We start from the raw sequence: 13,678 nt of genomic DNA on the forward strand, positions 1-13,678 counted from the left end.
TCCTTCTCTATTTTCTCTATTTCTTCATTCATAGCCTCAATCCAACTTTCATTTTCCAATGCATCTTTAACATTTCTAGGTTCAAAATCAGCAAGTAAACATGTACCTTTTAGCTTACTTCTTGTCATAGTACCTTCTGATTTACCTCCAATAATCTTATTAGGTGCATAATGCCTCCTAACATACTTGGCTAATACAGATTCCTTGCCTTTTGAATGAATTTCATTGTCTTCCTCTTGAACTTCAACTGTTGGCTTTGGTTGCTTAGGCTCAGTAGGCATTGGCTTAGTAGCTTCAGAATGTGACTTAGGTCCTTGTGACTCAGTTTAAACTTCTTGCAACTCGGTGACCGAGGAAGACTCGGGAGTAGAGGTCTCCTTATTGATAGATGTGTTTGGCAATGTATCAAGTTCAATGTAAACAAATCTCCTATAATCTTCTAGTTCCTTTTTGTTTTCTTATTCAGTCCTTTCTACAAACTCATCAATTCTCACATGTGCATTTTCTATGATTTTGTGAGTAAACAAATTTAAACATTTAATATGCCTTACTTTTGCTGGAGTATCCTAGAAATATACCTTCATCACTTTTTACATCAAATTTTTCTTTTTTAGATTCTTTCAAGATATAACATTTACTTCCAAATACTTTCAGGTAGTTTACATTGGATATATAGCCATACCATAATTCATAGGGAGTTTTATACGAGTCCTTCTTCAACTGTACTCAATTTAAGGAATGAACTACAGTCTTGATGGCTTCCTTCTAGTATTTGATAGCAATGTTCTTTTCAATCATTAGAGTCCTTGCACAATTCGTGATGGATCTATTTCTCCTTTCAGCTATTTCATTCTATCCAGGAGTTCTAGGGGCTGATACTTGTCTTTTGATTCCTCTTTCAATGCAAAAGTTGTTGAATTCATTGGAGATGAATTCACCACCTCTATCTGATCTTAAGCATTTTAGTCTTTTCCCTTTTTTTTCCTCTACTCTTTCCAAATACCATTTGAATTTCTCAAATTCTTTTGACTTCTCTCTTAAATACATAACAGTCATCATTCTAGAGTAGTCATCAACAAAAAGAATAAAGAATTTTTCTCCGCTATAGCTTTCTATTCCAATAGGCCCACACAAATTAGTATGCACAATTTCCAAGATATCTTAAGATTGATAGTTTTTGCTAATAAAACTAGTCTTTCCCATTTTTCCAATTTGATAGTTCTTGCATAGTCCAACATCTAGTTTCTTCAAACTAGGAATACCTCTTACTTTCCTAAATTTTCTTATTTTCACTATGTTATCAAAATTTACATGACATAACCTTCTGTGCCATAACCAAATTTCTTCAACTTGAGCAATAAAACATGAGAAATCACCAAGATCAAGATAAAATAGGTTACTTTTTGTTTGTTTGCCTAATCCAATCAGTTTCTGTTTGTCATCCAGTAGGCTTGCCTTGCCATGCATGAAGTCTACCTTGAATCCAATATTGATTAGCTGTGCCACACTTAGCAAATTATGTTTTAGTCCTTCAATCCAATAGGCATTGTTATATACAAGTTCTTCAGTTAATGAGATTCAACCTTTCCCTTTTATCCAACAAGGTTCATTGTTTCCGAACCTTACACTACCACCATCATAGTCTTCAAAGTGTTCAAACTTTGTTTTATTCCTGTCATATGATGTGAACATCCAATGTCTATGATCCATGTTTCATTCTTTCTAATATGAGAGATAAGTGCCATCTTATCTCCTTCATCATTAGATTCATCTTTTATAGCAATGTAAACTATTTCATCTTCACTATTATCAGAATATTTAGCCATAAAACAAGTCTTCTTACCTTTTTCCTTGAATGATTTGTGATTTTTGAAATCCTTCTTGCCATTGCACTTGTGAATTTTCTTCTCATCCTTGCTCTCTTTGTTTGGGCACCTAGCAACAATATGACCAATTTATTCACATAAAAAATAGATTAGGGGAACTTTACCTTTGTATTTTCCTCTGCCTCTAGAATATTTTCTTGCAAGTAAAGCTTCAATAACTTCAAGATCACTAGCAAAACTTTCCTCTGATTCTTCTTCACTTTCTGACTGAATGTTCTTTATTTTTTTGCCTTTCTCCTTAAGTGAAAGCTTGGCCTCAAATGCAAATTCAATATTCTTGGAAGCTAGAACATTATTGTCATAGTTGTCTAGCTCAAAAGTTGTTAATCTTCCTACTAAGGTATCCAAATTTATCTTATGATTTGTTTCACAACTCCTTTATTGAATAGGAGATAGTCTAATTGTATAGATAGGAAGCAATGTTCTAAGAACTTTAATTACAATAGTTTCTTCCTTGATTTCTCCTCCAGATGCTCTAATTGCACTGACACTGGCTTTGATTCTTTCCACATATTTGGCAATATTTTCATCTTCTCTCATTCTCATTTGATCAAACTATCCTCTAAGGCTTTCAAATTTGGCTCTCTTCACATTGTCATCACCATCATAGATGTCCTTTAGTGTATTCCACATTTCAAAAGCAGTTTTGCAGTCCCTGATCTCATCAAATTCCTCATAGCTAAGAGCAGATGCAATATCTATCATCATGGTGTTATGATTCTTTTTCTCAACAATATCTCCAATAGATAATGTACTAGTAGGAGTTGTGTATTCTTCATCAAGGTATTTCAAGCTTTAATCACCAATGGAAGCTAGATGAAGTCTCATAAGTCCCTACCATGCTAAAATGTTGTGTCATTTAAGCTTCGGAATTTCTCTCTTGTAAGACATCCTGATCTTTAGCTTAGGTCCTTGAAACCTTTCCTAGGAGCATGAAAAGCTCTGAATTTAATTGTTGGAAATATAGATGGAGTAACTGAGAGGTAGGGTGAATCAATTACCACAAAATATTTTTTATAGATCCTTTAGATGTCTGACAAAACTAATTACTGTTGTCACTCAATAAACATATTGAAAATGTTGTAACTTGGTAAATGCAGAGTATGTTTTACTTTAGCTGATCTAACATCAATAGTAATAATTTGCAAACATGAGAGAAAAGAAATGAACACAAGAGACGCTAGATTTAATGTGGAAACCCAATATGGGAAAAACCACCAATGTAACTAGTTACTATTTTTCACTCTTTTGAAGTGAGCCCTATTAGGAGCCAACCTAGTTAAATGTTACAAAACACATTGTTAGGTGTGACTTGTTAGAGGATTTAATCACCCTATTAGGAGTGGCCTTGCAAGAGGTCTTTAAATCAATTCAATGGAACTATCACCTGGTTAGAGGATTTACAACTAGCTATCAAACCAACTCTATTAAAATATGTTGGATCACTGCTATAATGGTAAGAAAGTAATAATGAAAATACCTTATTGTGATACAACTAAATTGCTGATTACAAATCTTTGTTCTACTTCATTCTAGATCCTTCCTGATCGAATATTACTTTGCTACTCCACAAGGATATCTGACCATCCTTCAAGTTTGCTCACACAATTTCCTTCTCAATCAATCATAACACTTGCATACTACTAAAAATCACAACTTTACCTTATATTTAAATTGTTCAGATTGTTAAGTTGGCTCAATACAAATTACAATGACCAATAATCATTACCGTAGTTGACTGAAATGAATACTTGAAATAATTAAACTTCTTATCCCAAATCAACAAAATCCTTTGATAGCTGACCCAACTCGGTAAACACTGGTTTTGAAATGATTTCCTATGTTAACCAACATAAGCTTGGTTAACATTGCAAACTTGTAAAGTCCTTTGGCAACTGAGTTAACTTGGTTAATACTAATTTTGACCAACTTTCCTTCATTAACCATGAGAACTTGGTTAACACTACTTTTTACCTTAATTTCCTTCAATGCCCAAGTGAGCTTTGTAGACACATTCTTTGTAAAGTAATCTCCAGGAATGCTTGGTAGACAAGGAAAACTGTCTTGTTGACCAAGTGAGCTCGGTAAGCACTGACAGACAATTGATATGACATTTTTGTAACATCATAGACAACACACAATTAGTCAATTGTATCCAATAAAGGTGAACTCACTAGAATGTGACCCACAAATACCCACATGAACTTTTTGTAAAGAAACCCTAGACTCATTGTGTTCTAGACATCTAAATAAAGTACCATCAAGACCTTTCTTATACAATGTATCAGCTACCAATGTGTAACACAAGGTATGTTAGATAAAGTTGTATTTCTGGTTTTGGGATAGGTTAGAAGGCATATTGTTATGGCATAAGTAGGCATAAATAGAACCATACCAGGGGTATTTAGGACTATCTAAGTTTTAAATGGTGTGGGATTCTAGTTGAGAAAACATAGGTTGAACCATCTCCTTGACTAAGAATTCATTTCATTCATGTTGATCTAGTAGTTGGAGTTATTAGGCCAAAGTAGCCATAGCACTTGCTACCCTATTTTTATCTCTAGGGATTTTCTCTAATGTAATTTGAACAAGACATGCCTTTAGTGTATCAACCAAGTGTTTATAAGGTTACAATTTTTCATCCTTGGTTTGATATGTGCCATTCACTTGATTAATGACTAGCTGGGAATCTCCATAAACTTATATTGTCATTAGTTTCCATTCCAAAGATACTTTGACACCAAAAACTAAGGCCTCATATTCTGCCACATTATTAGTGTGGGGGAACAACAGTTGCATAACTTTGGAATGGTGATGCCTATAGACATGATGAACAATAATCTAGCGCTTGAACCATGATGTGTGAATGAACTGTCAAAGTAAAACTTCCATGTGATTGCCTATGTTTGAAGCATGTGTGTATCTATGTTCATAAATAGTTTTCCCCTTTTGCTAACTTGGTTTTACCTTGACTCTAAATACTTAAAATATGAGGAAACAATTTACCTACAACAAATTGGATTAGTGTACCTACTATGTCACTAATCCCTAAATTTTAAGGGTACAAATTCGCTCTACAAAGATATGCAATGAATTGTGTTTTTAGTGGATAAAAGGGGAGATGTTCTTAACCTAAGAGCAATAAAGGAAAACCAGGATTCTCATAACTATAAACACCCAAGGAAAAAATAGATTTGGGAAACCTATAACACCCAGTGGAATGGATATCACAAGTTACCTTAAATTCCTTCTAATGCTACTCCTACTCCAATCTAAATGTAGATTAGTACTACTGAAATGTAATCTAGGGAAAGAGAAGAGATGCAAATGAAAGATGAAATGGAATCCATCTTAACTAATAACACTTTACCAAAATGAAATCTGGAAAGGAATTAACAACTCCAAATGCATCTATCCTACAATACCATAGAAAATATTCTAAGATGCAACATTAGCTCAGTTGAAGGAGAGAATGAAATTAACCTAGGCATGCTAGTCCTCAATGGAATTAGAACATCACATTACCTAATTGCAAACATCATCCAAATCCTTCATTCGATCTAACTCTTTGATTCTCACTCAACATCTAGAAATTCATGGGGGAAGTTGGACATAATTGTTGATCCCTTCTATTAACTTGAAAAATCACATATATAGGTATCCTTGTCCTCAAGTGGTTACAAGTGGCCCTACAAATTTAGAACTTCTTGACGATGTTGCATACCAACAGTCATCAATTGCAAAAGCATGTAGAGCATTTGAATCACCTTCCATATCATAATTTTATAGTTACAATTACATATCATAGAGAATGAAGAAGGAAATAGGGCGAAGTTGATGAAGTTCATATTGCAGAGATTTCCAATCATTTGTGTAACACTCCAAGAGTTAGGTTTTGGTCTTCAAACATTCTCCTGGAATGTATCATCTCCTCTAGCTTTTGTATGCTCCGGATCATCCAAAATCCTCCTTAATAACAACTATTATTCCTCTTTGGATCTATAATAGTTACCTTGTTGCCAAAACTTGTATTTCATATCCTAACTGTCACATCAAGTTTGAATCTTTGTCATCGATCTCCTATCAATGATCATGATTTAAACAATGCAACCCTTTCTTCTTTACTTCTCTACCTTGAAACATAATTGTGAGAAATTTTTTATGAAGCCCTAATCAAATACTTTCACAATATCACAACCCTCCAAACTAACCATGACTTTAACCTTGCAAACTCACAAAAACTTCATCTTAAGCCCTATCACCTCTTCACAATTGTCCATCATACAATAATTTTAACCTCTGCGATGATGCAATGACTAACTATTATTTTATTTCATAGCTTCACAACATAAAATCCTTTAACTACATTACTACCTATGATGTTATGATAACTGGCTATCTCCTCTGGGAAACTCTAATCTCAGGTTAATTTTAAAGGGTGATCCCACAATAATGGGTTCCACTTTTTGACCAATTTGGACATTGAAATCAATATTTTTGAAACAAACCTCACGTTTGAGTGACTATATCTCTAAAACTGTGAATAATTTCAAGATAACATAAACTAGTGATTTCTAGTACTTTCTTCCTACTTTGTACTCATTTTTTTAATTTAAAAATAAAAATTATTTATGTCAATTTTTTCTTCTCCTCCGAAAAGTTGTACATTTTAAAATTCAATATTTTTAAAGAGTGACAGTTTGTTTGACACACATAATTTTTTTTCTAGAAAAGATAATGAGGCAATTCTTTCAGTGTTGGATTTGTGACATTAATATCTAGAGGATGCATTTAGTTTTATTCGATTTGGTTGAATATTGTATAGTTTATGAAGTTTTGAAGTGACACCAATCATAATTCAGACACACATTCGTTTTGACACAGATAACTTGAACTCAATTTATTATAAATCTTTTTTTTTAATAGAAAGATATCTCAAAAACCTATTTCCTAGATATTTTTCAAATTTTTCTGACCTAATTTAATAATTTTCCGAAAGTTTCAAAGTCAATTGATGTTCAATTGGTAATGAACATATAATGAGTTAAACTCATATTTGAAAGTCTTAAAGAATATAATATGTATTACAATTATAGTAATTGGAAAGCTTGCTCCGAGCAGCACAAATCAGCATTTTTTATTTTATAGTAAGAGATCAATCATTTTCAATTTTAGGTGTCAAAAGAGCTAATTTTTTTTAATTTAGAAAAGAGGGTCAAAAATTTGTAATTTGACATGTTATCTTAGAACATACTGTTCACTGTGAACATACATAATGGGTTTGCTGCGAACATGTGTTCATGCGAACACACACCCTTAAGTCTTTTGACTATATTAATGAGGTATGTTCGCAATGAACATGCCTAATACATGTGAAATATGTTCGCTACAAACATAGTTAATATGTTCAAGCAAACAATTGGTAAATGTGATTTGCAGATTTTGCAAGTTTTTTGGATTTTTTTCATACCACAAAAGTGGAACCCATTATTGTGGGTTCAACCAACTACCTGCGAAGTAGCAATGGCTTGTAATCTAACTATTGGAGTTACCCTTTTTTCTTTATCAAAATAAAAAGATACTACTTCCTTTGATCACCTAAATCATTTGATCACTAAACTCCTTATCACCTCTTTGCAACTTGAAATATCTTGAATACTTTTTAACCTACGATATTGTGATAACCATTTAGAGTTAACTGTTTCACTCCACCGCAACTTTGCATCCCTAAATTTTAACCATAGCTGTAACCTTGTGAGGATGTGATCATGAGTATTGTGCTACTTCACCACTTCAACTATAAGCTAGCCTTAACTCATTGCGATGTTGTGATCACTTACTTTCACTCCTTCACAACCCTAACCTTAGATTACCCTTAACCACTTGCAATGGTGCGACTATTTAAACTTTGACTACCATTTTATATTCTTCACTCCATCACAAATTGCATTTATTTAAGCTAGAACTAAATCATGATCATGTAATCTTTAGCTTTTGCTACTTTGCAACCCAAATTTGAAAGTCATCTTTAACATCTGTGATGTTGCACTGACCATTTTGAGTCTAACTATTACCTTGTTTGCAAGCTCACAACTTAAAACTATGTCTCGTTATTTAACCCAATGATGCTTTGATTATGAGATTTTCATTGTTTCACTACCTTAAGCATAGGTTATCCTTAACTTCATGTGAGGTTGCAAAAACCTTTATTCTAACTATAGTGGTTATTCCTCGCATCATTGCAACTTTGAATGTTTGAGGCTTAACTCAAGTCACAAGCTTTGATCTTATCTTCATCTGACAGTCAGGAATCCATCTCTAAGGGAAATTGACTCTTCAACCCATGATGTGAAGATTCGAATGAATTTTTTGTTGTGGATTTTGCTTCAACATTGGTGTTCACCACCTTTGACTACTTTCTACACCATTTCTTCATCTTTCAGTGCTTATTTTACCTCAAATTCAATTGATCTTTCTTCTGGCTTGTTATCACAGCCTGTACCATGTTCCTTAGCTTTGGTCCTTGTATTCCTTCTTGTCAATTTCTCTAAATATGCATGTGATCTTTCCATTCTACCTATATCATGTCTTCAATGGAATACTTGATCATAGAGTTAGGTTTTCTGAAGATAGAAGTGTTTCTCTCTTATCTAGAGATGGTTAAACTTACCCTTACCATCCTAATCATCGAACATGATTGAAATACCTTTACATTTCTCTTTGATCCCCACCTAGGAAATTCAGAGGGAAAGATGAGAGAGGAAATCCTAATAGCAACCTAGACAAAAACACAAACATGAAACATTGACGTAGCGCTTGACCTAAAAGTTCAAGAATGGAGTAATGAAAATGTAGAAATTGTTAGATTGTGGTGACTAATCAAAAAAGTATTGTACATACTTCATAAATTCTTTGGGGCTCGGGGCATGATTGTGGTGAGTGATCAAAAAGGTACTGTACATAATTCATAAATTCTTTGGGGCTCAAGGCATCACCTGAAAAAAATTTGGGCCCTATTTTATTGGGATTTTGGGCCAACATCTAATTATTAATTATAACCCTAAAGTGGTAAAAATACTTGTATAAAAGAGCTTAGGGTTAGGGATTGTTTCATAGTTGTGATGTAAAAATTGGTTCTTGTGGTGGTATTGAGTTGTAAGGGATTATAGATTGTAATTAGGTTGTAGCCATTGGATTGATCATGTAGCTATGTTTCTACTCCATGAGGCTCCCACTGGACCAAACCACCCTAGATTCTATTGTTATTGTATTCATGTTTAGTCTAAAAGACCAACCAAAGTTGAAGAGGAATTGAGCTTCACCCTTGTCACTACCTTGGTAAGAATATTTGCTAGATTTTCATCTATATATATCTTTTCTAGCTTTAACTATCCATCCTCCAAAATTGACTGAATGAAATGGTACCGCAATTGTATGTGTTTGGTCTTTGAATGTAGAGTTGAATTGTTTGCAAGATGAATGGCACTCTGATTATCTGTAAAAAAAAATTATCCTTTAAAGGGTGTCCCAATTCTTCTAATAGGAATTGAAGCCATATCATCTCCTTTGTTGCCTCTATAGTAGCTACATACTCTGCCTCTATAATGGATAAAGCATTAACCTTCTATAGCCTAAAAACCTAGCTCACCGCTCCCCCACCAACAGTAAAGACATAACCTATAGTACTTTGCCTAGTATCAATATCCCCTACCAAATTTGAGTCAACATAGCCCTGTAAATTAGTAGTAGATCCCCCAAAGTGTAAACACTTATTAGATGTTCCTCTCAAATATCTGAGAATCCATTTGATCTCATTCCAATGTTCGATTCCTGGATAACTCATATACTTGCTAACAACTCCCACTACATGTGCAATATCTGTCCTGGTACATACCATAGAATACATCAAGCTTTCTATAGCTGAAGCATAAGGTACCTTGGACATCTTATCCTCCTCTTCTTGTGCCTTGGGACACATCTCCTTAGTCAACTTCAAATGACCAGGTAAAGGTGTGCTGACAGCTTTAGCATTCTCCATAGAGAAACGTTGCAACACCTTCTTCACATAATTAGCTTGAAATAGTGTCAATGTTTTATTCTTCCTATCTCTACAAATCTTCATACCAAGGATTTATTTTGATGCCCCCAAATCCTTCATAGCAAATGCATGTGCTAACTGGCATTTTAGCCCTTAATATGATCCATGTTAGACCTAGCTACAAACATATCAACATATAAACATAAAATAATGTAGCTATCATCATTCAATTGCTTAAAATAAACACAATGATCTTAATGACACCTACGATATCCATGCTCATGCATAAAGCTATCAAATTTTAGATACCATTGCCAAGTTGCTTGTTTCAAGCCATATAAACTTTTCTTGAATTTGCACACTAATTTCTCCTTACCTTTGACCTCAAATCCCTGTGGCTGAGCCATATATATCTCTTCATCCAAATCACCATGAAGAAAGGCTATTTTAACATCAAGCTACTCTAAATACAAATCTTTAGTAGCTAGACTACTTAATACAATACAGATAGAAGTCATTTTAACAACACAAGAAAATATCTCATCAAAATCAACACCCTTTTTGTGTGTAAATCCTTTTACAACTAACCTGCTTTTAAATATTTTCTTACCTCCATCCTCTTCTTTTAACCTATAAACCCACTTATTCTATAAAGCCCTTTTACCTACAAGCAACTGGCATAAATCCCATGTCTTATTCTTCAGCAAAGAGTCCATTTCGTATTTTATTGCATACTCCTACTGAATCTTAGTACCCACCTATATAGCTTCATCATAACATTCAAGTTCACCAGCATCAGTAAGTAGAATTGAATACAAAGAGGGAGAGAATCTTTTTGGAGGTCTAATTTTCCTTTTTGACCTTCTAACATTCACCGATGTTTGTGGTATTTTTTGTTGGGGTTGTTGCACATCATGAGGAATGGCTGGACTATAAGCTTTTGGAGCATCATCCAACACTACATAATCATCTTCTTTCTTCTCATGTTGCTGCAACAGATCTTTGTACAACACATTCTCATTGAATATGATATCCCTGCTTCTTACAATTTTATGATTTTAAAAATCCCAACTCCTGTAACCAAATTCATTAATGCCATATCTAACAAATACACATTTCTTTGACTTAGTTTCTAGTTTGGTTCTACTTTCAGAATCTATGTGAGAAAATGCTTCACAATTGAAGGTTTTGAGAAAAGAATAACTCACCTTCTTACTTGACCATGCTTCCTCTGGAATACCACATATGTAAGGGCAACCCAACATGCAACCTCATGCTCCTTGCAAGCTCCATTATAGTCTTGTTCATATGTTCAGCCACTTCATTTTCCTATGGAGTCCTTGGAATAGTTTTCTATCTACAAATACCATTAGTGGAGCAATAATCTTCAAATTCATGACTGCAATACTTACCATCATTATTAGATCTGAGACATTTAAATTTCTTACTAGTCTCATTTTCAACCCATATTTTTCTAGTTGCATCATCAATAAATGTCACATAATAATGAGATCCACCAAGGGAAGATACCCGAGCCGGTCCCCATACATCGATATGGACAAGCTCTAATTTCTCCTTTTTGTTTTGCTTCCTAGTCTTCACAAAACTCACTCTCTTTTGTTTTCCATACACACAAATTTCATAGAAATCCATATTAACACATTTTAGACTTGGCAAAATTTTCTTTGAATGAAGCACTTTCATACCTTCTCACTCATGTGCCCAAGTTTGTTGTTCCATAGTGTTGTATCAAAATTTACAGCAGTTATTTGTTCTGCTTGCTCAATTGTAGCAATTGTTCTTGAACATTCATTTTTCTCTAAAATAATTAAAGTAGAAGGAACAATATGACATGTAAAAAGATATAAGGTGCCTACTTTGACACCTTTTGCTACTACAAGAGAACCTTTTGAAACCTTCCAATTTATATCATTAAAAGTAACTACACAACCCTCATCACCGAGTTGCCCTGCTGAAATTAAATTCCTACTCAGCCTTGGAACATGTCTTACCTCATGTAGTAGCCAATGATTCCCATCCTACAACTTAATCTTAACTTTTTCCATTCCAACAATTTGACAAGGTTTATTATACTCCAAATAAACAAGTCCAAAATCCCCTTGGACATAATTAATGAAATAACCTCTATAAGGTGTAGCATGAAATGAAGCACCAAAATCTAAAACCCATGAATCATCAACACTTTCTAAAAATAGAAGCAAAGCATCCTCTTCAGATTTGTTACTTACCACATTTGCGTCCTTGTCTCCATCTAGTTTATCTCCTTCATTTTTCTTTTGATTCCAACAATCTTTCCTTTTGTGCCCTAGTTTCCCACAGTACTAGCAGTCATTCAATCCTCTCGATTGAGACCTCCTCCCCTTTGACTTTCCTCTTAATTTTCCATGATTTCTAGAATTACTTCCTCTATTAGTTGTTCTGCCCCTACTTTGTGCATTCAAAGAACTTCCTGATGTAGATCCACCTAAGGTTTTCCTACGAGTTTCCTCACTCAAAACAACACTAATCACATCATCATATTTTAGGGCACTAGATCCAAGAACATAATTATTCATAGGCATTACCAATCCATTCTAGCTTTTAGGCAAAGAACACAAAATCAAAAGAGTCCTAATTTCTTCATCAAAATTGATACCCACAAAAGATAACTAACTAGTAATAGTATTAAAATCATTTAAATTATTTGCAACATATCCACCTTCTGCCATTTTTATATTAAATAAAAACTTCATGAAAAATACCTTATTTGAAGTGAAGGGCTTTTCATAAAGTTTTGCTAGGGTTTGCATCAATTCTTTTTTCATATTTGCTTTTGTAATATTAAATGTCACTGATGGTCCCAAGCATAATCGAATGCTTCCAAATTCCTTTCTATCTCAAAGATCCCATTCATCATTTGACATAGATCCTTGATTCTTGGTTTTGCCTTCCAACGGCTTCCATAAATCCTTCTCATAAAGATAGTCTTCCATTTGCATCTTCTATAATTAGAAGTTATGCCAATAAAACCTATCAACTCTCAGCTTACCCTCGTCTTCCATCACTTCCACTCAATTGTGAGACTCCTACTCAATTGTGAGACTTTCCTACAGAGAATAACTAAAAAACAGCCTTGCTTTGATACCACTTGTTAGGATTAAACCATAGATAGAAATAACAATTACATGCAAATATAACCAATAATAGAAAATAATAGATCACACAGAAATGAACACAAGGCACTAAGATTTAACGTGGTTCACCCAATCCCTAGGCTAAGTCCACCAAAAGGAAAGTCCAATATTATTACGATCCAATGATTACAACCTAATTACAATCTGTAATCCCTTACAACTCAATACTATTGCAAGAACCAATTTTTTCATCACAACTTTGATACAATCCCTAACCACAATCTAACATAAATAGCTGGCTCTAACTGGGGAACTAGGCATGTTAGTGCCTATGTAGAAACCTAGAATCTCTGGTTCAAAAGTCCAGAAGGAAAACTTCAGACAAAAATGTAAACTAAAACACATAGCAATAAGAAAACCTTACTTCTTATTGATAGGAAACATCGATAGTCACAAACTCTAGTGCCTTAACTATTGGGTTGTAGAGTCTATATTACCATAGGAAGATGCAATTGCATATGGGTAGGTAGCAAAGGTATCTAACACAAAGGGAAGATAAACACACAGAAATTAAGAAAGCAAGGAAATATAGCTACACTAAAATATAGGAAAATACACAA

This window comes from Cupressus sempervirens, chromosome 1 (assembly GCF_028749045.1).
Source record: "Cupressus sempervirens isolate cs-2001-9-10 chromosome 1, ASM2874904v1, whole genome shotgun sequence".
Taxonomy (NCBI): Eukaryota; Viridiplantae; Streptophyta; class Pinopsida; order Cupressales; family Cupressaceae; genus Cupressus; species Cupressus sempervirens.